The sequence below is a fragment of the Corylus avellana genome, chromosome 11, assembly GCF_965113065.1.
Source record: "Corylus avellana chromosome 11, dhCorAvel1.hap1.2, whole genome shotgun sequence".
NCBI classification, from domain to species: Eukaryota; Viridiplantae; Streptophyta; class Magnoliopsida; order Fagales; family Betulaceae; genus Corylus; species Corylus avellana.
This window is the reverse complement of record NC_142500.1, coordinates 11023109-11036683: the sequence shown is the minus strand read 5'-3', so window position 1 is coordinate 11036683 and position 13575 is coordinate 11023109. Positions and strand designations below refer to the sequence as shown.

The window sequence follows — 13575 nt, the reverse complement described above, 5'->3', positions numbered from 1 at the left end:
TTTCTCTCTCTCCAAACGCTTCTATATATATATATATATCTTCTTCATTCTTCTTCTCTCCCTTTTTTTTTATTTTCTATTTTTCTCTCTCTATGCACGCTTCTATCCTCTTCATTTTTTAAAATTTTTTTTAATTCCTAACGTGTTACTTTAGCGCGTCAGAAATTTCTGATGTGCTATTTTAACACGTTAGAAATTTCTAACATGTTAAATGTTGGTACGTCACTAAAAAAGATGAACGGAATATTCAACTTTTTCCCTCTCCTTTCCCTCTTCTGATATATTATTTATTATTGCCCTTTTCTTTTTATTTCCCCGCACCCTCTCTCTCCTCTCTCATTCTGCACAATCGGCTAGCTCCCTCTACTCTCTTAACCCACACTTTCCCCTCTTCTTTTATTTCCCTCTGCTTTTCTTTCCCTCTTCTCCGATCTGCACAGCCGGCCAGCACCCTCTAGAGGGAAGAAGAAAAAGAAAAGGAGAAGAGAAAAGAAGAGAAGCAGCCGAAGAAAAGCAGAGGAAGAAGAAAAAGAAAAGGAGAAGAGAAGTTGAAGAAAAAAAAAAAGGGAAGAGAAGCAGAAGAAGAGAAGATATATAAGAAGATTTTTTTGAGTTTTTGAAGATTTGTTAGGTTTGACGTTTGTGTTTTTGATTTTTCAGATTAATTTTTTTATTTGGGTTTTTGATTTTTTATTTGGATTTTTGAAGATTTTTTCGGTTTGGATTTTTGAAAATTAATGGAGAAAAGAAGAGAGAGAGAGTGTGAGAAAATGGAGAAAAGAAGAGAGGGAGAGTTGGCCGGAACAAAAATGGAGAAAAGAAGAGAGAGAGAGTGAGAAAATGGAGAAGGAGAATGATTGGGTAATGAAAAAGGGCACGCTGGCGTGCATGAACAGTTCATGCATGCCCAGCCAATTTTTTTTTTAAAATATTTTATTAAAAAAAAAAAAATTGGCTAGGCGTACATGTATTGTTCATGCATGCCAGCGTGCCCTGAATCATTACTCAGAACGATTTGGAGATGTGAAAAAAATTATTTTAATTGAAAAATAATTTTAATTAATAATTTTTTTAATTAAAAAAAATTCCAAAAAAAATTTAAAAAAACAAAAATGATTTTTTTTTAATAATTTTTTAAAATTTACTGACGTGTTATATTTAACACGTCAGAAATTTTTCTAAAGTGACACGACAAATTTTTTTTTGATGTGCCAATTTTGACACGTCAGAAAATTCTGACGTGTTACATCTGACATGTCAGAAATTTTTCTTTTCTGACACCCAAAATTTTAACGCCCCACACACGTAAAAAACTTTTCGTCAAAAAAAATTTTCTGACCTGGCAAACCCCCTGACACGTCAGAAAACCCATGTCAGCAACTTATTCGTTTTTGTAGTGTTATGTTAAATATATTGAGAGCAAAAGAATGAAAGAGAGAAGAGAGAGAGAGTGGAAGAATATAAGGACTACATTGTATTTTATTCTATATTATTATGATTACAGAGGCCTCTATATATAGAATGACTATGAGTAATAAGCAATAAATCTTAAACTAAACCTTAGAATATATAAGACAACATAATAGAATAATATCAAATATTCTAACACAGATGTTACAAAAAATGAATTGCATGATAGGATTGATCAGAGCTTTACTTTTCTTGCAAGCATAAATGCCTTGTAGGTGACAGTTTTGATGAGATTAGGGCCACCCCAATCACTCTCAAGATCCTTAATCACTCCTTCAGATAGTGAATCCACCCCTTCATCCTTTGCCGTAGTGACTGCCGAAGATGACCTGGTAAACCTCACAAGCCTCTCAAAAGACATCATCTTGTGCATCTCAAGTTGATAAGGTTGTCCCTCACACCCCAAACCCACGCTTTGAAAAGGAAACGGCAGTGTCGTATAACCATTTATCAAGTTTCGTGTGTTGGGATCTCAAAAGGGGAGTGTCGTGTGTCGTACTCTCACTGCCATGTCGTTGTAGCCCCAGACGGAAATTATTCCTCCTGGCTTACGTAGAAGGCGTGTAACGAGGGAGTAGAATTCTGGGAGGTCAAACCAGTGCACGGCTTCGGCTACGGTCACCAAATCAACTGAATTCTCACCTCCTATCAAACTCAGCAATTCATCAGGTGTGAGGGATGATGGGGTGTGCAAGTATTTGAGTCTAGGATGCTGCCTTGCATGTTTTAGCTGGGCTTCACTAATGTCACTTCCAATTACTTGCTCATAATGCTCAGCAACCTGCTCAGAAACATAATCTAATTAATTACCTACTCAAACATTTCAAATAAATAACGAGAAATGTCATTTAACTCTTCTTAACTTCCGCCACTTATGTAATTATCCTTTTAATGTTTAAATTTTTAATTTTGTGTATTGAACTTTAATTTTTTGTAATATCACCTTTTGTTAGGGTTCTACGTTAAGTAACAGAATGGTGTCAAAATTATCAAATATATTATCCTTTCTTTTTTTTTTTGGTAAAAAAAAAATTTGCATAGATTTAAACGTTAGTTTGGATTTAACGAAATTTACAAAAATACCCACGTGTGAATCTTTGTAAATTTTTATTTTTTATTTTTTATTATAATAAAATAGAAGTATTTTAAAATTTTTGATAGGATTTAATAGAAAAAAAAAAACTTAACACATGGGTGACATTGTAAAAAATTAAAAGTTTGATACAGTAAATTAAGAGTTTTTAAACTTTAAAAAGTAATTGTAAAAATATGAAATTTTTGGGGATTAAATGAAATTTTCTTAATAAATAAATAAACGAAGAAAAGAAGATTAATTTGAAAGAAAGAGTGAGAAAGAAGGATACTAACACCAAGAGCAGCTTGGCCATTTTACCATAATGGATTGTGTAGTGGAGGAGAAGTGGTGTCATTGTTGGAATATAATGATTAATCAATCATTTTCTATAATTGATTAACCTAGGTTTTTATTTTGAATTTTTTCCTTTTATATTTCGTTTTAAATTACATATATGGGAACAAATATTTAACATGTTTCAGTTTATAAGAACTAAAATTTATGAATTTTTAAATTTATTAGATATGTATTGAGTAAAACTATGGTTTAAAATGATTTTACAAACATTTGTCATTTTTGGTAGTTAATTAGTTAATTAAGAGAAGAAACTAAAATTTGTTGTTGATAATCTTTTAAAGACTTCTAGAATATATTAAAAAAAAAAAAAAAAAAAAAAACCCGGCGCGTAACGCAGGCTCTAAGCTAGTTTGATTAAAAGATGATGGCTGGCGATGTACCCAGTTGGAACTCCATACACGCTTGAATATGGTTATTGGGGAGGTGGTATAAGTGGGCAAAGAAATGACGTGGTTCTGCATCTTGAAGTCAATGGTCATCTCTATTTGATCAATGCCGCTGGCACTATTATAGTGAATATGACAGACGGATATCCCACAAAAAATGTGGTCTACCGATTGACAATTGACCCCGATGGGATCTTGGGGCTATACTCCCACGATATGAATCGAAATCAAAATTGGACTGTCAAATGGTTTGCTCCAAATGATGACGTGTGTAAGCCAAAGGGTCTATGTGGGCTTAATGGATATTGTGTTTTAGTTGATCTACAAGTTGGTTGCAAATGTCTTCCTCAATTTGAACCGGTCAGCAAGGAGGATAGAAGTTCAGCGTGTCAAAAGAATTTCACTATGGAGAGTTGCAAAAGTGACAGATATGCCATGAAAGCAGTGCTGAATACCGTATGGGAAAATAATAGTTATTCTGTTATCACATCGACAACCCAAGAGAATTGCGGAGAAGCATGTTTGCGGGAGTGCAACTGTGAAGCTGCGTTGTTCAAAGACGGGGTGTGCACAAAACAAAAGCTTCCTTTGCGGTTTGGGAGAAGAGATCAAAAAGACTCAACCGTAGCCCTTATCAAGGTAGGTACATCTACAAAACTTTAAATTAGGATTATGGCAAATGTAATGAGATGTGTGGTGGAGGACTATATTGCATGCGTAAGCCTTAGGAGTTTATCTCCATATGTTTAGTTTATAGGAAAAATCCTCATTGGAATTGATTTCCACGTGAATGAGTCATTGTAGGAGTTGAATACCAAGTCATAGAACTCAACTCCAAGTAAGTTTAGTTCCCCTATTTAAAGAGGTGAACCTTTAATAAAAGGGCATGCAAATTATATTCTCAAAGTCTTTGTTTGAAAGAGGCCTAGGAAATTCCAATCTCCTACCGCTCATTTTTCAACTAGGATAATAGGTAAAAATAAGAAGTAAGATCCTGCTTTTTATCCTTTAGAAGCTCGAGTTACACAATCTGGTACACAATCACGTAATAGCAAATTTAGTGAAAAAGTGAAGAAAGAAAATGTTAAAACCTTATCATAAGAGGTTTAAAGGAAAAAAAAAAACAAATATTTTTATAAGTAGTATATATATGTATTTGTTAGACTAGAATACAATATCCAGATTTCAAAGGCAGAGGCCACCTCGGAATCTCTTCTCCGAGCATCCACAGAGAAGGGAGAGAAGCCTCATCAAGGCATGAATCAAAGGGATTGGCCAATAGGAAGTGGGAACTAGGCAAAGTGGTTTCATCCAGCTTTCTAGCCGAACGTTCAGTGAGGAACCACCAAAAGTCCGTCCTTGGTTTTAGTGTGAATGTTCGGGAGGGGACCACACCAAATGTTCGTTGACCAAAATTTGATCCACTGGGTATTGACCAAACGTTTTAGCTACAATCCTAGAACCACTATATAATAGTAAACCAAACATTCAGCCGTAGTACCAAACGTTCGGTGACAGTTTGAAAAGCATTTTTAACCCATTGTCCACCTTTGCAACATAAGACACTCCCTCTCACCCCTATAAATACCCCTCTCTCGCCCCTCAGCCACCCTTGATACCAGAAACCCTAACCCTAAAGTAAGAGGAGAGTTCTAGAGAGGAAGATGAAAGCTTTGATGGGAGATTTTGCTACCTTCAAGGTAACCCTTAAACTTTTACTAAGTTTTCATGTTGTCTTGTTATCATATTTACTTCCTTCAAGTTTTTAAAATGTGTTGTAACTTGTGAACAATTTTCTTTGGAAGAACAGAGAGTTTTTCAAAAACGTTCTAGAAATGCTCACTTATTTTTTGGTTTTCATGTGTGCTATGCTTCACTATATATGCATGAACTTGTTTAGAACCTAGGGGGTGTAGTTTTAGCATCGTAACATTAATAGAATAAAATCCCAAAACTTTGCATTTTTTACTCTACCAGAACATTCTCCAACTTTGGCCAAACGTTCGCTCAGAAGCCATAATGCATTAAAATTTTCACAAGAAGTTTTTCCCCAGCAACGGTGCCAAAAAATTCAGGTGAAAATTTTTATACTCGCAAGTGCACGAATCATTGCAGTAAAATGATTGCAAGTGCGAGGTCGATCCCACGGGTCATTGTGTTCTTGAAAACTAAATATATCTAAATTAATTTAATCCTAACCTAGTTCCAAAAAAGATTTGATTTTTGATTTTGAGAATAAAACATAAACTAAATAAGGTGAAATAAATCAAAAGATAGTACTAAGATTTTGGAATACAAACTTACCAAATCATAACAATATATCTCATGTTTATCAATATTATCTAAAGTTCTCACAATAAGAATCTTATACTATGCTCAAAAGAATTAATTAAATTATCCAATATATCCATTCATTGCACAAATCACAAAAAATATCAGGTTTAAACCAAATCATCAAATGTATCCGTATGATAAATCACAAAAGATATCCAATTTTTTTGACAAAAGAAAATCCAAGCAATCAATTAAATGAAACTATCTCAAATCAACACATGTATCCGTAAATCACAATAGATATCCAAGAATCATCTCAATAATTGAATGGAAGTAAAACAATTAAAACATTAAAACCCATAAAATCGAATAATATTAACTTAGATGAAAATATTGTTGTTCCTCATCGGTGAGGCTTCATCTTCAAACTTAGTTGAGTATTTAACTACACATAACTATGAAAAATAAATCCTAAACTTAAAGAAAAACTAAGCTATAAGGGAGAAAATGTGTGAAATTTCGGACTTGGTCTCCAGCCTTCTTTTCTTGAAGCTTAGTTGTCTATTTATAGGGGTTTCTAGGGTTTTTAACCCTTAAAACGACGCTGGTGCTTAGTTGTCGGAAGAGTGCACTCAATCACATGGCTAGTGCGCTCGATCACACTCGTGTTTGCGATGTTTCTCCTGTGGTGCAGCGCTCGCACACTGATGGTGTAACAACCTCATCTCATATAGCGGAAAAACTGTAATTATCAATACAAAAAAAAATACTGTTAAAATACTTTTCTTTATACAAAAATACCCAAAGCTATGTCGTACAAGGCATTTATACAAATCTATCCGACAGTCTAAACTCTAGACAAAACTTAACCAACTTGGAATCTCTGTACATCTCAATATGAATCTCTAATCACAACTGCATAATTACCTTGATTTTCCATTCCTGCAAGCACTACAAAAAACTGTGAAGTAGTGAGTCAATTGATTTCCGACAATATAAATCATTGTTGAATCATATATATAGCAAAATGCTAGACAAGTTATAAAACCACAAAAATCCGTATTATTGGATATCAATATCATACTCAGTAAGTAAGAATACTTACAGTGGATTACATGAATGGATCATCAAAGGTAATTACTTGAAACCCGTTCTGCTGCAGTTGGTCCATACCCATAACAATCCCTTCACTGACTTTCTCTCTCTCTCTCGCCTAAACTCTCTTTCTTCCTCTTCAGCTCTCTGTCTTAAATTTTCCATCTCACTCTCGGTTTCTCTTGTGTTCTTTCTTTCTTGTAGCGCTTGGTCTCGCCCTTTCTCTCTCTGTTCTGAGTAAACACTCTTAGAAAGAAGAAAGACCGAGTAAAAAGCGGAAGAAGGAAGAATATATGCAAGAGATGGGAGAGGAGATGAGTGGTGAAAATACTGAAGGAGAAAAGCTCTATTTATAGGAGAAAATCAAACACTATTCTACCGTCAATTTACAATTATACCCTCATTTTACTATTTCACCAACCCTATACTATTCCACCAACCCTATACTATTCCACCAACCCTATACTATTCTACCAACCCTATACTATTTCACCAACCCTATACTATTCTACCTTCTTATTCTACCATCCTTATACCTACCATTTACTATCCTATTATATCACCAATTATTACAATCATACTCAAAATTATACCAATCAATCATCAATTATCATATCTCTTAAATCTCCCAATAAAATAATCAATATAAAATCATCATCATGATATAATAACCTCAAATCAATATTCATTCCAATAATATTCATAAGATCTAATAAGTTCCTCAAGAATAAATATTATTACCTAATATCATCAATAAATATCTCAACCTCAAAGTAAATGCCATTACCTAATATGAATATTAATATAATCATAGCATCAATTTAATATCTCTAAAATAAGACTTTAAAAATCTGGGGTGCTACAGATGGCTTGTCAATGGGCGCGGGTGCGCTCAAGCGCAACCCTGCTGGGCTCGAGTGCAGGGTTGTGTGCTCAATCCTACTTCCTCAGATAGCTTTGTTTCTAGCTTTCTTCAAAAATTTACATTTTTCACCTTTAATTCGCAGTTTTTCCTTTTGCAACCTAAAAAATACTAAAAATGCAAAACTAATACAAAATATTAGATTATAATACGGCTAAATGATTAACAAATATAAATTAAGGGGTTCAAATATACAATATTTAACACTCAACAGTAGACACTTTAGCCATATTTTTATCACATTTTTCAATGAAAGGCTAATTCTTGTTTTCAACCTTTTAACCACTTTTTTTCTATTGTAGATACCTTTTATTTTTATTTTTATTTTGGTGGCCTCCCTTTATTGTGAACTAGAGAGATTAAACACCTTATTACTTTTATATGTCATCCCATCAATAGCTTTATTACATGTAAAAATGCACCTAGAGGGTGATGGAAAGGTAAAATGGGTTCACACCTTGAGTCAAGGTCTTTCTTCTTTAACATATATACATGAATTATCACATTTTATGTAATGGTCCACGTTTGTTGATGCGATCGATGCTTAATTCATAAGAAGAAATTGCACATGTTATATCTTTGTGCATGAGGGTTGTCATTCAACCCATCATAGCTATTCTTAACAAAATTATATTTTCGTTTTAAATCTTTCCTTCTATTAATTAACAATATATTTTAGTGGAACTGATTTAACTTTCCTTATGATCAATACAATACCTCAAAAAAACCACAAGAGTATTTCACTTCACATTCTTCTTCATTGAAGTAAACACATAACTTACTTCTTTTATGAAGTAATCATTAACTTTTACTTCACCTTTGCTTGGGTGATTGAATTATTTTGTGATTGATTGTGTTGTGTCTTTTACATGCCTCTAGATTTTATCCTTTTTGCGTATTGCATGCTTGTTATTCATTTGTTTATGTTGTTGAAATTTGGATAAACCTATGGTTATTCACTTTCAATTTTTTGGGATCTTTATTTTGTATAGCTTTAATGCATGAGTTTGTTTCTTAGGCATTTATAGAGAAGTGTGCATGTGTCTTTTGTTTTTCAATGTTTTGGGCTCCTTGATTCATATGCTAATGTATTTTGGATGTAAGATTGGTATTTCATTTTCTTGGCTCATACATTTGGTACTATTCTTTGGATTTGTTTTTGAGGAGAATGTAGGGTTCATGGGTTGTGATTGTGGATCTTCCATAACTTAACATGTTGGGTTGTTTTGAGTTTCATTTACACATGCAAAGTTGTTTTTTTGATAACAATGTTAATTGATTCTAGTTTCTCCCACTACATATTCACATAATATGTGAAATTTGTGACAATTGCCTTTTGATTGTGTGTTGAGATATTGCAATTGCTCATTCACATGTTGTGATTGTGAGTTTACGGCCTATTTATGAAATGTTCTTGAGATTGCCAAATGCCATCTTGGTTGTGCCTTTTTTTTTTTTTTTCATGCATCTCAACCTTGTTTGGATGACATGAATTGGACATTTGAATAGAAGGTGTTTCTTTGGACCCTTTTGCATTTTCATGTGTATAGTTTGAGCATTTCATGCTATGATATTGCGTTTTGTGCTCAGAGTATATGTTTTGACTTGAGCCTTCTATGTTCCTACTTTGCTTTTTTGTACTTCCTTGTTTATACCTTTCTAGGATACAAGTGGTGCCACTTGAGTTTCTTCACTTGTCTGTTATGACGGAAATGGGGAGAATGTAGTTTGTGGAGACACTTGTTAGGAAGAGGTCGTTCATGTTAAGGGAGAGTTAACATTAGAGCCGTTTTGTTTTGTGGTATCTTTCATATATTTTGTATTATTTGATATATTATATGAGATATCTTGACACATGCTTGTTTATATGTGGTTCTTTACTTAAATCCTTTCGCATGTGTCTTTCTTATTGTTGTTTACTCTCTTTCCTCTTGTCATATCATATGAGTTGTTAATTTGGGGAGAATGTGTTACATTCTAAATCCCTTTGACCATTTAGACAAAAAGGGGGAGAAGTATTGTGAAGGGGAAACTTGCTTTTTATTGTTTTGACTCGTGACTTTATAATTTGCATATAATATGGGCTGTATGTCTTTTATATTGTTTATGAACTCTTGTGTGATGTGCATATAATATGATTTATATGTGCTTCTCTTTGATTATGTTGTCTATTGTGAGTTTTAAATATACTCGCAAGTGCACAAATCGTTTGTAATAAAGGAGTTTTGTAAGTGCGAGGTCGATCCCATAGAAAATTGTATTTTTGAAAACAATTTTAATCTAAACTAATTAGATCAAAACCTAATTCCAAAAGATTTTTGATTTTTAAAATAAACAAACATAAACTAAATAAAATAAAAATAATCACAAGATACAAATACTAAAGTTGTGGAATTCACACCCACCAAGTCGGAACAACACATTCATGTTCATCAATAAAATCTTAAGTTCTCACAAGTACAAGCCTATGTATGTCTTGCTATGCTTTACAAATCAATCAAAAGATTGTACAAAATCAAAAGAGATATCCAAATTTAACCAAATCATCAATTGTATCCTTCGAACAAAAAACAAATAGATATCCAATTTTATTTTAATGAAGATCCAAGCAAAAAATTACATGAAATTCTCCTAAAACATTACATGTATCTGGGAATAACAATAGATATCCAAAAGTAATTTCAATAATTGAATTAAAGCAAAACAATTGAAACTTTAAAAACCCATAAACTTAGAATAATATTAACTTACAAGAGTGTTGTCGTTTTTCATCGGTGGGGCTCCATCATCAACCTTACTACAAGAAATTAGGTCTTTAGGGGCAACTCTGTTTGGACGCTAAAAGTCCCAAAGTCGACGCTATTGATCAACAACGTCGACTCAAAAGTTGACGCTAATAATGATCTTTTAACGTCGACAAAGAGGAAGCTAAAAGTCTTATATTTTGGATGCTAATGCGGGAGTTGATGGAATCAAGTCAACGCTAGTGCTCCACTATCAACGTCCACTTTGAGTGAGCGCTGATGGTTGCACTATTTGTAACGACCTTGGTTCTAGGCTAGAGTAATTCCTAGGCCTACCCTTGTGTATGCCTACTAGTATGATTTTAATTATCTTAGTTAAATGGATCAAAACAACTTTAGAGTATAAAATCTATATTTTGATTTAAAGGTTTTATGCCAAATGACTTGTTTGGCTTAATGGTTAGTGTGGCATAAATTTTTCTAATATTTCATGAGTTGGAATCTCCATATAACAAAACTTGTTTTAAAGTGAATTTTTCTATAAGGAAAATATTTATAGAAACCCTATTTCTAAAACCCTAGCCGCCGCCCGCATATAGCCTATATGACAACGTTGTCTTCTTGAATTAATTTCCAAGTTTGTTTCAAAAGACTATTCCGGAAAGAGTTTAATGAGAAATCAAATTATTAAAGGCTCCCCCGTTTAAATTTTAAAATAGTTTTTTTTTTTTTTTTTTAAGGAAAGTTAGTAAATTGCATCGATTTCTTTAATTCTCCTGTCATTAACCTAGCTAGTCTACATTACACCCTTTTTCAAAGGAAACAAAATTTGATAGCATTGCATAATATTATGAAAAAAATGTAAGAAATGATTTATGACAAAATTCATTTAATTTTTTATTATTTCCAAGACTTTCCAAAAGCATTATCTCCATCTAAAAGTTTTGGCCATAATAGGTACATATACGGCAAAGTATGAGAATATTTTTTAGTACATTTATCCATGCATTAAAACTCTTGTGAGCACATGTCTAGGCTATTTCCATGGGATGTTGTTTCTTTAGACAATATATATATATATATATATATATATATATATATATATATATATATAGTATTTTTTTTAAGGAAAGTAAGTAAATTGCATCGATTTCTTTAATTCTCCTGTCATTAACCTAGCTAGTCTACATTACACCCTTTTTCAAAGGAAACAAAATTTGATAGCATTGCATAATATTATGGAAAAATGTAAGAAATGATTTATGACAAAATTCATTTAATTTTTTATTATTTCCTACAAGACTTTCCAAAAGCATTATCTCCATCTAAAAGTTTTAGCCATAATTAGCTACATATACAGCAAAGTATGAGAATATTTTTTAGTACATTTATCCATGCATTAAAACTCTTGTGAGCACATGTCTAGGCTATTTCCATGGGATGTTGTTTCTTTAGACAATATATATATATATATATATTATGCATTGAAAATATTTTCATGTCCATATTCATTGTTTCATGGGATTCTAAAACAATTGAACCAAGTGGCCATATTCCTATACAGTTAAGATAGATTTTTTTATTAGACAAATATTTTCCCAAAACCTAGCTATGTACCCCATGTCAACTAGGCATTTATTTTCAAAATCTTTCCCTTAAAACTAACTTGATTTTGTGAAGGTGATATCACAATTATAGTTTGAGGAACTCTTTGGTGAAACCCTAAGCCCCCCTCTAGAGCCCTGTGAAACCCTAAGCCCCCCCTCCAGAGGCGCCGCCGCCTCAAGGGAGGAGGGATGCCCATTACCTGCATCCTTCCTCCCCTCGACCTCTCCGCTCCGGGTGCTAGTATTTTACTTGATGTCCCTAGTCCTAGTGCCCCCTCTCTTCCCCCTCCCCGCCTCTCCTTTCCCCCTCTGCTTTTTCTCCGTCTTTTGCCTTTGGTCTTGTCGTTCCCTCGGCCGTTTTCTTCCCCGCCATCTCCATCTGCAGCGTTCCTTGCTTGGTTGAAACGAGTTGGGTGCTGGATCGGCTTGCCTTTGACCGATCCTCCGTCCTCTCTGTGGGTATTGCTTTTGGAGGTTTTCACTCAAACTCTCCCCCTCCCTGTTTGTTTGTGTGTGCCGCCTATTTCTTCCGCTCACTGCTCGCTGTCGGGTCTTTTCATGCACCCCTCCCGCGCCAAGCTTTTTGTGCCACCTTCCACGGCTGTTTTCAGCCAGCTCGCGATCGGCCTCCTCCAGCTGACATGACCCACTTTGTGTGTTTTTCGCATTTATTTCCCTGTATTTTTGTTTTTATGTAATTTCTTTACCTACATTTGTTTTATTGTTCCTTTTATTTCCCTGTATGGTTTTTTCTTTTTGCTTGTAATAAGGCTCTCTCCTCCTGCTTCGTTGGGCCCAGTTGCTGCCCATTATTACTGGTCCAAACCCTTTGAGTTGTGAATGTGAACTTTATCTTAACCTTCGGGTCGAGGATAATGAGTATCAGTTTGGGGGTTTTGCTCTTAAGGCCGAGGAATAGGCGCTACCTATGCATTAGATGGTGTCTGTTTGATGCAAATTAGAATTTTTAAATCTGATGATTAGTCATAGTTAGCAGATGCTGTGTTATGTTGATTTGATCTGTTGTTGATGACTATATCTTTAGCTTCGGCTATGATTTACTTCTGAGCTTTTTACTCTGTTTGTAAGAGCTTTAAGCTCACGACTTTTATTAATGAATAAGTACGATATGTTTCAATAAAAAAAAAAAAAAAAAAAAAAAAAAAAAAAAAAACTTGATTTTGTGAACGCATGAATGGAGTGATACATATATATATATATATATATATTCTAAAGAAGATGTTATAAAACCAAAAACAAGAAACCCCAAACAAAGAGTACCAAATTGCCGCCCATCTCGTTATTCTCTTATTTTCTCAAAACTTTTACCTTCCCTCATTTTTCACTCAAGAACCCTAGCATTCTAAACACTGCACACAGCCGTCTCTCAATCTCCCTCTTATTCTATCATTTTATCTTTTCAAGAGCACCAGAACTTAGCACTACCCATTCTTCTTCAAAGAAAATTTACGACTGTCTCTCTCTTTTTCATTCTTTCATTATTCAAGAAATACCAAAACCTATTAATAGCCATTAATCCTCAGGGAAATTTACATCTCTTCCTCTACCTCTCTCTCCAATGCCACAACTACACAAGGTTCTCAAAACATTTTGTCATCTTCTCCAATTTTCATCTCCTACTTGA

General features: G+C 33.8%; 1 pseudogene; it reads right to left on the bottom strand.

Moving 5' to 3' along the window:
• Positions 1 to 1645: 1645 nt before the first annotated feature.
• Positions 1646 to 2859, bottom strand: LOC148583080 (uncharacterized; annotated as a pseudogene).
• Positions 2860 to 13575: the final 10716 nt, after the last annotated feature.